Below are 14,972 nucleotides of genomic sequence, written 5' to 3'. Positions count from 1 at the left end.
TTATTTGATCTTCTAGAATATTAATTTCTCTTCTGGAATATTATTTTCTCTTCTAGAGTATTCATTTATTTTCTAGAATACTATTAACCTTCTAAAATATTTTCTCTTCTAGAACATTATTTGCTCTTCTTGAATATTTATTTCTCATCTATAATATTCATTTATTTTTCAGAATATTATTTTCACTTCTAGGGTATTTATTTATTTTCTAGAATAGTATTAAGCCTTCTAGAATATTATTTTTTCTTCTAGAATATTCTTTGCTCTTCTTGAATCATCATTCCTCTTCTACAAAATTATTTTATGTTCTATAATATTATTTCCCCTTCTATAATATTATTTTTTTTTTAGAATATTATTTGCTGTTCTTGAGTATTCATTTCCCTTCTAGAAAATTATTTTCTCTTCTAGAATATTATTTTCTTTTTTAGAATATTATTTTTTCTTCTAGAATATTATCTTCTCTTATAAAATATATCTGCTCTTCTAGAATATTCATTTCTCTTCCAGAATTTGATTTTCTCTTCCTGAATATTATTCCCCTTCTACACGGAGAGAAATTTTAAGAGATTAATTCACGGAAGCGTGTGATTTTAGAGCTGCAACTTTTGCGTGATTTAAAGTATCGGACTCTGTAATCTAAAAGCATAAAATTCGAGACCTGAGAACTAAGGGGTGTGGCCTAATGCCTGAAACTTCGAGACCTATTTTTTAAAAAAGCAAGGGTTCCGAGATGTTAGTTCTCGCACTAAAGCATAATAAAATCAAGGAGTAGTACCGTAAATTAATCTCCCGAAATTTCTCTCCGTGTAAAATATTATTTTCTATTCTAGAATATTATTTCTTCTTCTAGAATATTATTTTCTCTTCTAGAATATTATTTGCTTTTCTAGCATATTAGTTTATTTTCTAGAATATTATTTTCTCTTCTAGAATATTATTCCCCCTTCTAAAATATTATTTTACCTTCTAAAACATTCTTTTCAAATCGGATAAATTTTTGTAAACAGATACAGGGTGTCTAGTGATTATTAAGAACGAGATTCACGATTTTTTTCAATTTTTCCAGGTCAAGAAATCATGTTTTTCCCGGACGAATTTTTCTACATTAAATAATGAAATAACAGTTTCCTAAAAATATAAAAAAAATAAGCAATTACAATATTTATTTTAAAAAATTGCAATGGCAGCCTGAATAGATAAAATTCTATTTGTTACCATCATTGATATTAAAAAAATATATATATTTCTATTTTACGCGAAAACAAATTTAATTGATGTAAATTAATGATTAAAATTGTAGTCTATGAAGTTATTGAGTACAGTCGTACAAAAACTGCTGTGAGATCTTTTTATATATTTATGATCACATTAATTAGATATTTTCAATATTTTTCTTAAATATAGACTGCACATTTCAAAATGCTCTCAAAATAGGGTAAATAGGGTGATTTCTAACAAACATAGAGACATGATAGAGAAATAATAAATTATTTTAAATTAAATAAACGTAGGTAGCATATTCCTACGATTTCATGTAGAAACAGATTGACTTTTATCAAAAAAAGTTGAATTTTCAACCAAAAGAGATTAATTTTCAAATTAAAAAGTCGAGCGTTTTAAAAAAATGCAACTTTTAAACTCAAATGATAAACTTTTGAAAAAGAAGTTCATTTTAAACTGAGAAAGATGAATTTTCAAACAAACAGTTTTAATTTCAAGCAAAAGAATTAAATTTCCGACAAAAAAACTTGACTTTTTAACGCAATAGTTGAATTTTCAATAAAAAAAAAAAATAAAAAAACACATTTTTTATGAGAAAATAATTATACTTTTCGTCAAATAATTGAATTTTTAACGGAAAAAGGTGAATTCCGAACCAAGAATGTAGTATTAGACTTTTTAATTGAAATTAATTTTTAACAAAAAAAAAAAAGATGAAATGTAAAATAATAGTAGAATTTAAAATTAAAAGGTATTCACTTTCAACCAAAAAAGACGAGTTTTTGACAAAATAGTTGAATTTTCAACAAAATAGTAATAGCCAAAAATGGAATTAAATTAATATTTGATTTTTATTAAAATTTATGTTTAAAATTGGTAACATTTCCAATTTTTTTATATTTAAAAATAAAACTACATTAAGCAAATTATTGTTATTTGCTTTTCAATTTTAGAAAAGAGATTATTTCTGAAGGAAAAATATAATTAGTAGATGTTTAAATTAAAGAGAATTGACTTTCGAACAAAAAACATTGACTTCTTGACAAAATAGTTCAAATTTTAATCAAAATAGTTCAAATTTTAATCAAATAGTCAGGTTTTTAACCAAGAGATAAATTCTGAACCAAAAATATACTTTTAGATTTTTTAATCGAAAATAATTAACTTTTGACCAAAAAAGATGAGTATTCTACCAAAAGAAAGATTTTTAATACGAAAGGACGAATTTTATATTCAAAAGGCGAATTTGCAACAAAAAAGTTCATTTTCAAATGGTCGAGTTTTTAATAAAAAGTTCATTTTATACATAAAAAAAAGATCAATTATCAATCCACAAGTACAAATTTCCCGTCGAAAAAGCCTAATGTTCCAACAAAACAGTTGAGTTTTTTTCAATAAAATAATTCAGTTTTCAAATCGCATTTAAGCGAAGAAACGAGAAAAATAGGAAGTTTATTGTAAAAAACAGGGGAATAATTTTTTAAAAAAAGGGAGGGAAAAGTATAAACATCAAAATATACATTATATCTTGATTTAAAAAAAAAACTTTTCAAAAGCTAAATAAATTTGTTCTCATGAAAAATTGAAAATTTCCATGTTTTCAAGGATAAAAAAGAACAAATTCTTCCAGGTTCCTTTTTTTTTTAATTTGCAAAAACACTTTTTACGAAGCACTCGAGAAATTGTATATCTAGTGAAAAAAAAAACAATCGAAAATATTTCAAAATTCTTCATTTTTTCCCAATTTCTTCCACTTTAACAACAATTTAACAACATTTCTTAAATCGAATAATTTGTTGCTGTTAGCATGATCAAAGTTAGTTCAATTCCGTGTGGAATGAGCTTATTTTCATTAGAATTGGTTGAAATTTGACTGAGTTCTCGAATTTTTAGCTAATTCAGCAGCTGAATTTCAAACTACAGCGAAAGTTGATATGAAATTTTTCCTCGTTCGCTGTAACAGTACTCAGTTTTGATAGTGGAAAACAGGAAATCGTACAAAAAACGCTTCCCTAACCAAAGTTTTATTTTTCCTAAAAATATATTTATTTTAATAAAAAAAAAATTGACATTTCTAAAATAAAAGGTGAATTTTTTAAATCCAAAAGGCCGAATGTTCAACAAAACAGTCCAATTTTAGGACATAAAAAATATGAATTTCTAACAAAATGCTTTAATTTCCAATAAATTATTTAAATTTTCGACAAAACAGTTGAACTTTCAAGCAAATTGTTGCATCTTCAACCAACAAAGATGAATTTTCAAACAAAAAAAAGATTAAAATTTAACCAAAAATAGATGCATTTTTAACCAAACAATTGAATTTTTTAAATAAGAGTTTAATTTTAAAAAAGAAGAATTTTCTGTTTAAATATCCGAATTTCGGAACAATTAAGATATTAAACTTCAACCAAAAACAGTGGAATTTTTAATAAAAAGATCCATTCTGAACGAAAAATATAATAGTTGATAGTTCAAACAAATTACATATTCAACAAAATAGTTTGAATTTTTAACCAAATACTTCAATTTTTTAATTAAATTTGCAACCAAAAAAATTAATCATTTTCTACTAACAAAGACAAATTTTCAGCAACATGAATTTTCAAAAAAGTAGTTGAATTTTCAACTAAAAACGATAAAGTTTCACTAAAAAACATGGTAACAAAATAGTTAAATTTTCAACAAGAGATAAATTTTCAACAAAAAAAGTTGCAGTTTTAACCAAAAGAAAAAATTTCAACCAAAAAGATTAGCTTTCTACCAATAAAAATAAATTTTTAACTAAAAAATTTCAATTTTTAACCAAAAATAGAAAAGTTAGATTTTCATGTAAAAAAAAATTAGTTTAAAAAAAAAAGGAATTTTCAATAAAATTGTACAAAAAATTAAATTTCAATTACAAGGATGAATCTTCAATAAAAAAAAACATGATTTTTCAACAAGTGTTTCAACCTTCAACGAAATAAAGTCTGATGAATTCTCAACGAATTACGTAAAAGTTTATATTTATGACAAAGGATTTAAATTTTGTATAAAAAAAAAACATTTGAATTCAACCATAAAAGATGAATTTTCAAGAAAATACTAAAATTTTCATCAAAGAATATAAATGTTGGACCAATTTTTTTTTCACAAAATAGTTGAATTTTCAACCAAGACTTTAAATTTGTAACAAAATAGTTTAATCTTAAATTAAACCAGATTAATGTTGATAAAAAAAGAGGGTCGACCAAGAAATAAATTTTCAACCAAAGTGTTTACATTTTCTTCAGAAAAAAAAGATGAATTTTCAATCCAAAAAAGTATGTTTCACGAAAAAAGTCGAGTTTTCAACCAACAAAGATGACTTCTTTTTAACATTTGAATTTTCAAAAAAAAAAAATCAATTTTTAACTAAACAATTAAATGCTCAATTAAAACAGAATAATGATCAACTAAAAAGAAGTTTAAAATCAAAAATTTTAATTAATTATCCGTGACATTTATTGAGAATTTCATTTACAGAAATTCCTGGATTTTACTTTCAATATATTAACTGCAACAACTGGAATAATTTAAATTTCCGTTGAAAAAATGAACTTTTAACTAAAAAAAACGAATTTTCAACATAATAGTTTAATTTTCAACTTAAAAATTTTTTAACCAAAAAAAGATTCTTTTTTTTACTAAAATAGTTAAATTTCCAACTCAAGCAAAAGAATTTTCTGTAGAACAGTTAAAATTGTCAACAACAACAACAAAATTACTACCTAAATCAATTTTTGAATTTGCTTTTTTACCAAAAAAAGTCGAATTTTCAATCAAGAGAAACGACTTTCTAAACAAATTATTATGAAATATTCTACAAAATAAATAGAATTAAAACTTAAAAATATGAATTCGGAACCAGAAATAAAACTGTCCCTCAAGTCTTGTAAATAACTCTTTGAAATCAATTCAAAAAACACTTAAAATGATTTAAACCCTTAGAAATCCCTAAAATATTTCAGTCTTTAAAAGCCTTCAAACTACTGGAAGAATAAACAAATTTCTGGGAATCTCTTAAAATTTCCGAAAACATTTCGGATCCTTTGATACTGAAATCAATAAAAAAAATCTCTTGTAATCTTTTAAAATAGCCTAAATTATTTTAAATCCTTTCAACTTTTTTCAAATGTTTTAAAGCTCTTGAAAATGTCAAGGAATTTGAAGAAAAAAAAATACGTTAAAATATTTTAAATCCTTTAATCATTTTATCAATTCATCCTCAAGGATCAATTAAATTAAAAAATGTTTTAATTAAAAAAATCCACTGAATTAAATAGAAAAGAGTAAATTTATAGAAATTCAAGTGAATTAAAAAGCTTCCAGTCTATTCATAAAATTCCAAAGAATTCAGGGTGAATTCTAAATCTATTCAAATATTTAAAACCCTACTAAAATACCTTACTTCTCATGAATAAATTCTTTAAAATGCATTAAAATATTATAAAATTCCGTGATATTTTATGATATTTACTGCAATCATGGAAAATATATAAAAATAAAAAGAGTTTTAAAATCCCTTGAACGTGAAATTTTTTTAAATATTTTAAAATCTCATATTTATATTCTATCACCATCAATTGATTCGCGATAACTGCAGAAAGGGACTTAAAATAAAATCTATGAAAGGTCCTATCTTGATAAAATCAATTTTTCTTAAAAAAATAACAAAAAAACAAAGAAGAAATTTGCAATCACCTCTGTAAGATTCGTTGGGGTTAACGTCGGTGATTGAAGGTAAAGCGTTTGCCTTGCATTTCGGACAGATTGGTATCTTCTGTACGAAAATATCCTCTCTGATGTCGTCCGCTTTACACTGGTATTTACAACGCGTGCACGATGCTGTCGCAAAAGAACCTGCATAGATAAATAATAAATTAATTAATTTGCTTTCCTTCTTTTCTTGAGTATCGTTCCTTTTTTTTTTTTAGAATTCTAAAATGACTGGAGCAAACAATTTCCAAACAAAAACTTCAATTTTCGACCAAAAATGTCAATTTCCAACAAAAAATTGAATAGTTAAACTTTTAGTTGTAAAAATTAATTTTTAATAAAAAAAAACTGTTTTTCAAGATAAATTTTTAATTTAAATGATGAATCTTCAACTGCAATAGTTGAATTTAAAAAATCATTTATTTTTACTAAAAAAAAAAAAAAGGATAAATTGTCAATAAAAATTTAAATTTTTAATTTAAATAAATTAAAAAAAAACTTATGAATATTCTACGAAAAATGGTAAAACTGAAATAATTAAGTTAAAAAAAAAATAATAATAATATGAACTAAAAACTTAACTAATTAAATTTGTAGTAAAAAAAAATGTTAACCAAACAGAATAATCCTACTAAAATTGTGGAATATTTAATTAGATTAAATTTTCAGTTCAAAAAAATTACTATCCACCAAAAAAACTTTTTAAAAAAATCTTTAAAAAAATTAGTTACATTTTCAAACAAAGTAACGAATTTTCAACAAAAATTGTAAATATTTAACTGTAATTGTTTAATTTCAAACCAGAAAAATAATATAATAATAAAATTTCCCATTAAATAATTAAATAATTAAATTTGTAGTAAAAAAAATTAATGTTTAACCAGAGATGAATTACCTAAAATTATCGAATATTCAACTGGCATAATATTTAAATTGTCAATTAAAAAATTTAATAATTTTCCACCCAAAAGAACGAAATTTTCAACAAAAAAAATAGTTAAATCTTCGGCGAAAAAATTCCTTTTCATAAAAAAAAAAAATAATTTTTAATTCAACTGAAGAATCTTCAAACAAAATTAATTTTTCAACCAAACAGAAGAATTTTCAACTAAAACTATGGAATATTCAATTGAAATAAGTTAAATTTTCATTTAAAAAAATTACTTTCCACAAAAAAAAAATATCTTTAAAAAAAACATAGTTACATTTTAAAACTCTGTTGAATTTTCGACAAAAATGGTAAATATTCAACTAGAACAGTTGAATTTTAAATCAGAAAGATGATGTTCCAACTTAAATGATAAATATTTAACTAGAATAATTAAATTTTGGAAAAAAGTAGAATTTTCAACCAAGAAGATAATTTGAAAAAATTATTTTTTTTTAACCAGAAATGATAATTATTGAAACAAAAATTGAATAATTAAATACTTGATCAAAAATTTAATAATTAAATTTTTATTAAAAAAAAATGAATGTTTAACCTGAGATGAATTTTTCTCTAAAATTATGGAATACTCAACTGGAATAGTAATTACAGTTTCAGTTTAAAACCTAAATATAATTTTCAACCTAAAAGACACAAATTTTCACAAAAATAGTTCAATTTTCGACGAAAAATTTCTTTTGATAAAAGAAATGAATTTTTCAACTAAAGCTATGGAATATTTGATTGGAATGAGTTAAATTTTCAGTTAAAAAAACTACTTTCCATAAAAAAATGAACTTTAAAAAAATACTTACATTTTCAAACTGTGATGCATTTTAAAATAAAATTGTAAATATTTAACTGGAATTGTTAAGTTTTAAATCAGAAAGATGAATTGCCAAACTAAAATGATGACTCTTTAACTAGAATAATTAAATTTTTGACCAAAAAGATGAATTTTCAACCAAGAAGATTAATTTCTAACAGAAAATACGAATTTTCAACCAAAAAAGATCATTATTGAACCAAAAATTGAATAATTAAATTTTTAGTATAAAAAAAAATGAATCTTTAACCAGAGATGAATTTTTATCTAAAATAATGGAATATTCAACTGGAATAATAGTTACATTTTCAATTGAAAAAAATTTTATAATTTTCAACCCGAAAGAAACAAATTTTCAAAAAAATAGTTAAATTTTCGGCGAAAAAATTTCTTTGCCTTACAAAAAAATTAATTTTTCAACCAAACAGAAGAATTTTCAACCAAAACTATGGAATATTCAATTGGAATAAGATACATTTTCAGTTTAAAAAATTACTTTTCACAAAAAAAAACTCAATAACAAAAAAATAATAACATTTTTAAACAGAGTGTTAAATTTCCACACTAAAATTGTAAATATTTAACTGGAATAGTTGAATTTCAAGCCAGAAAGATGAATTTTTAACTAAAATGATGAATTTTTTAACAAAATAATAAAGTTTTTCACTGAAAAGATGAATTTTTATTTTAAAAAATGAATGTTTAACGAGAGATAAATTTTTATATATAATTATGCAATACTCAATTGGAATAATCATTAGATTTTAATATTTAAAAAACAAAATAACTTGCAAACCAGAAGAAATAAATTTAAAAAAAATAGTGAAGTTTTCGGCGAAAAAATTCCTTTACATGAAAAAAAATGCATTTTTAATTCAAATGATGAATCTTTCGATTGAAATAGTTGAATTTCCAAAAAAAAGACAATTAATTTTTACTAAAAAAAAAGATAAATTTTCTATAAAAATTTAAATAGTTAAATTTTAAATTAAAACAATACATTTTTAACAAAACAAAATAATTTTTAACTCAAAATATGGAATATTCCAAGATAAAAAATTACTTTCCACACAAAAAACTAACTTTCAGAAAAGTCGTTACATTAACAAACTGATGAATTTTCACCAAAAAGATTAATTTTTTACCAAGAAGATTAATTTCTAAAGAAAAAAAAAATGAATTTTCAATCAAAAAAGATAATTTTCTAACCAAAAACTGAATAATTAAATTTTTAGTAAAAAAAAGACTTCAATCAGAGATTAATTTTTATCAAAAACTATGGAATATTCAACTGGAACAAGTTACATTTTTAGTTTAAAAAACTAAATAATTTTCAATCCAAAAGAATGAATTTAAAAAAAAAAAAGTTAAAATTACGGAGAAAAAATTGCTTTTCATAAAAAAAAGAACTTGTAATTCAAAATGAAGAATCTTCAACCAAAAAAAAAAGGTTTTCAATCAAGCAGAAGGTTTTTTAACTAAAACTGTGGGTCATTCAATTGAAATAAGTTAGATTTTTAGTTAAAAAAAACTAACTTTAAAAAAAAGAATTAAATTTTCAACTAAAATTGTAAATATTTATCTGGAATAGTTGAATTTCAAGCCAGAAAGATGAATTTTCAACTAAAATGATGAATCTTAAACTATAATAATAAAATTTCCCCAAAAAATATGAATTTTTAAACAAGAAGATTAATTTCTAAAAAAAAATATGAATTTTCAAACAAAAATGAAATAATTAAATTTTTAGTAAAAAAAAAATTAATGTTTAACCAGAGATGAATTTTTATCTACAATTATGGAATATTCAAGTAGAATAAAAGTCACATTTTTAATTTAAAAAATTAAATAATTTTTAAACCAAACGAAAGCAATTTTCAAAAAATAGTTTAACTCTTCGGCGAAAAAATTCCTTTTCATACAAAACAAAAAAATTAATTTTCAATTTAACTGAAGAATCTTCAACCAACAAAATTAATTTTTCAACTAAAACTATGGAATAGTTAAATTTTAAACCAGAAAGATGAATTTCAAAACTACAATGATGAATCTTTAACTAGAATCATTACATTTTTTAGCAAAAAGATTAATTTCTAACAAAAAATATGAATTTTTAACGAAAAAAAGATAATTTTTGAACCAAAAATTGAAAAATTAAATTTTTAGTATACAAAAAATTAATTTGTAACCAGAGATGAATTTTTATCTAAAATTATAAACTCTAACAATAGTTATATTTTTAGTTTAAAAAACTAAATAATTTTCAACCCAAACCAAACAAATTTTCAAACAAGAGTGAAATTTTCGACGCAAAAATTCCTTTTCGTCACAAAATAATTAATTTTTCAACTAAACAGAAAAAATTTCAACTAAAACTATGGAATAAGTCAAATTTTCAGTTTAAAAAATTACTTTCCACAGAACAAAAAATTAACTTGAAAAACATAGTTACATTTTCCAAAAAAGCGATGAATTTTCAACTAAAATTGTAAAGTTTTAACTGGCATAATTTTATTTTTAACAAAAACTTAATTTTAACTAAAAAAGATAAATTGTCAATCAAAACTTGAAAAATTAAATTTCAAGTTTAGAAAAATAATGTTAAGCAAACAGAAGAATTTTCAACTAAAACTATGGAATGTTCAATTCGAATAAGATGAATTTTTAACTAAAATTATAAATCTTTAACTAGATTAATAAAAATTTCCCCAAAAAGATCAATTTTTAATCATGAAGATTAATTTCTAAAAAAAAAAAAATTTTCAACTAAAAAAGATCATTTTCGAACCAAAAATTAAATAAATTTTTAGTCTAAAAAAAATTAATTTTCGACCAGAGATTAATTTTTCTCAAAAATTATGGAATATTCAAATGGAACAATTAGTTACATTTTTAGTTTAAAAAACTAAATCATTTTCAACCCAAAAGACACAAATTTTCACAAAAATACTTACATTTTATGCGAAAAATTGCTTTTTATAAAAAAATGAAATTTGTAATTAAAATAATCTTCAAAAAAAAATTAATTTTTCAACTAAAACTATGGAATACTTGATTGGAACAAGTTAAAGTTTCAGTTAAAAAAATTAGTTTCCACAAAAAAAAACTAACTTAAAAAAAAAATAGTTACATTTTCAAACGGTGACGAATTTTCAACTAAAACTAAATATGTAACTGAAATAGTTTTAAGCCAGAAATATGAACTTTGAACTAAAATGGTGAATTTTTAACCAGAATAATTGAATTTTTCACCCAAAATGTGAATTTTTAACCAAGAAGAATAATTTCTAGAAAAAAATATGAATTTTCAACCAAAAATGAAACAAATTTTCAAAAAATAGTTAAATTTTCGGTGAAAAAATTCTTCTCATAACAAAAAAATGAATTTTAAATTCAAATGAATCTTCAACCACAAAAATTAATTTTTTAACCGAGCAGAAGAATTTTTAACTAAAACTATGTAATATTCAATTGGAATAAGTTAAATTTTCACTTCAAAAATTATTTTTCAGAAAAAAAAACTTTAACACAAAAAAAATAATTAAATTTTCATTAAAAAAAGTGATGAATTTTCAACCAAATTTTTAAATTTTTAACTGAAATAGTTTAATTTCAACCAAAAAAAAATTTTCAACTAAAATGGTGAATTTTTAACTAGAATAATTTAATTTTTCACCAAAAAGGGGAATTTTTAACCGGGATGATTAATTTCTAGCAAAAAAAAAATGAATCACTAACCAAAAAAGAAACAAATTTTCAAAAAATAGTTAAATTTTGGGTGAGAAAATTCCTTTTCATAAAAAAAAATGAATTTTTAATTCAACTGAAGAATCTTCAACCAAACAAATTAATTTTTGAACCAAATAGAAGAATTTTCAACTAAAACAATGTAATATTTTAATTGGAATAAGTTAAATTTTCAGGGCATAAAATTACTTTCCAGAAAATAAATTTTAACCCAAAAAAACCTAATAAAAAAAATAATTAAATTTTCAAAAAAAGTGATGAATTTTCAACCAAAATTGTAATTTTTTGAATGAAATAGTTGAATTGTATAACAAAAAGAGAAATTTTCAACTAAAATGATGAATCTTAAACTGGAATAATTGAATTTTTTATCAAAAAGGTGAATTTTTAACTAACTTTAAAAAAAGTTACATTTTCAAACAAAGTTATAAGTTTACAACTAAAATGAGTTTTCAACAAAATAGTTTAACTTTCAACCAAGTAGTTTTATTTTCAACCGAACAGATGATTTTTCAAATAAAAATGATAGATATTTAACTGTAATGTACTTGAATTTTCAAACAATAAGATTAATTTTGGAAAAAAAGATTAATTTGCTACCAAAAATATGATTTTTCATTAAGACAGACGAATTTTAACGAAACAGATGAATTTTTAATCGAAGGAGATAAATTTTCAACCAAAGTATTGAATTTTGAAGTAGAAAAAAAATTTTTTTTTGACAGAATATGGAATAGTTATATTTTTAGTGGAAAAAATTAATTTTTATTTTAAATGATGAATTCTCAACTAAAATGATAAATCCACAACGGTAATAGTTGAATTTTAAACAAAAAATGAGTTTTCAACTAACAATTTACTAAAAAATAACATCCAAACAGTTAAATTTTGAACTAGAAAAAATTAATTTTCAAACCAACTGATAAATTTTCATCTAAAATAATGAATCTTCAACTGGAAAAAGTTGTACTTTATACCTACCAAAAAAATGAATATTTAACCAATGAGATCAATTTTCTTGTAAAAAAAAATTAATTTTCCACAAATTACCTAAGTTCTCAAAAAACTAGTTCAATTTTGAAATAAAAAATATAAATTTTCAACCAAATAGTTGGATTTTCATTAAAAAGAAATCTGACCAAAAATGTAACAGTTTTATTTTCCGTTACAAAAATTTGGAAGAAAATTTTTTAACTCTGACAAATTTAACTGGAATAGTTGAATTTTAAAACAGGAAGATGAATTTTCCACTAAAATTATGAGTCTTTAATCTTTAAGTAGAATAATTTAATTTTTGGCCAAAAAGATAAATTTTCAAATACGAAGATTAATTTTTAGAAACAAAAAAAAGAGAAATTTTTAACTAAAAATATCATTTTTTAAACTGAAAATTGGATAATTAAATTTTTGTAAAAAAAATTAATATTAAACCAAAGATTTGAATTTTTATCTAAAATTATGGAACATTCAACTTCAAGTAATACTGGAAGTTTTAACGAAAAAAAAAAGTTTTAAGCAAGACGATTAATTTTCAAACAAAAAGATTAATTGGCTACCAAAAAATATAATTTTTCACAAAAACACGTGAATTTTAACGAAATAGTTGAATTTGCAATAAAAGGAGACAAATTTTCAACCAAATAGTTGCTTAACAATTAATATATTTAGTTAAAAAATCGATTTTCGATTGAAAATTTACCTAATTTTAAAAAAATTAGTTATTCTTTTTTTGAAAAATGACTTTTTTAATTGAAAATTCAACTATGTGTTTGAAAATGGACTAGAAAATTATTCTTCTTTGCAAATTTATTTATATTAGTTAAAAATGTAACTAATTAAAAAATGTTCAGATTTACTTATAATATTTATTTTTGGTTGAAAATTAATTTTTTAGTTGATAACATTTTGGTAGAAAATTAAACTAATTGTTTGAAAATTTTATCTTTCTGGTTGAAAATTCATTATTTCATTATTATTAATTTTTTTAGTTAGAAATTAATTTCTTTTGATTAAAATTGAACTATTTTATTGATGAAAAAATTTTCTTTGTTGAAAATTAATTTTTGAACTTGAAAATTGGTCTTTTTGTCCGAATTCGCTTTTTTTAAATTTAATATTAAAACCTTTTTAGTTGCTGAAGTATCAACTATTTAAGTTTTCATTAAAAATTAATTTTTTTTTGTTCAAAATGATACTACTTTGTTAAAAATTTATTTCTATGGCTGGAAATTAAGCTATTCTATTAATAAATTCGCTTTTTTGGTTAAAAAAGAATCTTTTTAAGAGAAAATTTAACTTATCCATTTTGGGCTAAAAATGTTTTATTTTTTAGTTCAAAATTCCACTTTTTATCTGGAAATTTCACTATTACAATTGTGGTTAAATATTAATTTTTTTAGTTGAAAATCAAATCTTTTAAAAATGAAAATTCGTTTTTTTTTTAGTAGAAAATTTGTCTTATTTCGTTAGAACTTAAAATATTTAGTTCAAAATATTAATCTGTATTAGTTAAAAATTCTACTAATTGTTACTAAAATTAAATAAATATTAAATAGCAAATGTTATCAAAACACGTACTTTAGACTTTTTTTACTAGACAATTTTAATTGAGTAAAATTCAGAACTAAGCAAGAAAAAGTGACCAGCAATTAAAATAATAAATTTTTATTAAACTTTTATAAATAATTTGTATAAAAAAAAGGATATTTTTGATTAATTAAATTCAAATTAAATTCCCCTTTAGTTTCTTACCGTGGCACTCGATCACATTTTCAATCCCAGCCACCTGTTCCAAGGTGTCGATGTTCTGTGAATAATTACGCAAAAGTTTCTTCTGCTTTTCGAGCATTTTTATAAATCTATGACATGGACTTGGTTTGAATTGTCCGGGGTAAATTTCACGTGCAAACTTGAAAAAAGGCCTAGGATCTTGTGCAAAGTAATTGATGTCAAACATAGCCTGCAATAAATTAATAAATAACAAAATTTTTAATCGATATTTCGATGGAATATTTTTTATTTATTGAAGATTTAAAATGATTTAAAAATGACTTACTTGTGGATCAGGTAAATCGGGAAAGTCTTGTGCGAGCCGGGAATAAATTCCGTCTCGGCTTCTAAAATCCGGAATTCCACAGCTAACACTGACACCAGCTCCAGTTAATACTATGACCTTTTTACTAGAACTTATCAGCCTAACTACGTCTGATATCGTATTAATGTGCCTAAGTTTCTGTCGCCTCGGCGGTTCCGACATCATATTTACAATAACCTGAAATTTTTTTTTATTTTTTTTTATCTAACTCTCTACGATCTCCATAAAATTAATCGTTAGCAAATTTTTTGAAAATCATTGACTTTCAAACCCGGAATATTCAATTTTCAATTCAAGAAAATGATCTTTCAACCAAATATATGCTCGAATTTTTAAACAAAAGCGAGTAAACTTTAAAAATAAAAGTTGAAATTTTCAAACAGAAAATATGAATTTTTAAGAGAAAAAAAGGC

Source organism: Belonocnema kinseyi, chromosome 8 (genome assembly GCF_010883055.1).
Source record: "Belonocnema kinseyi isolate 2016_QV_RU_SX_M_011 chromosome 8, B_treatae_v1, whole genome shotgun sequence".
Lineage (NCBI taxonomy): Eukaryota > Metazoa > Arthropoda > Insecta > Hymenoptera > Cynipidae > Belonocnema > Belonocnema kinseyi.
Note: the sequence above shows the minus strand (reverse complement) of the source record.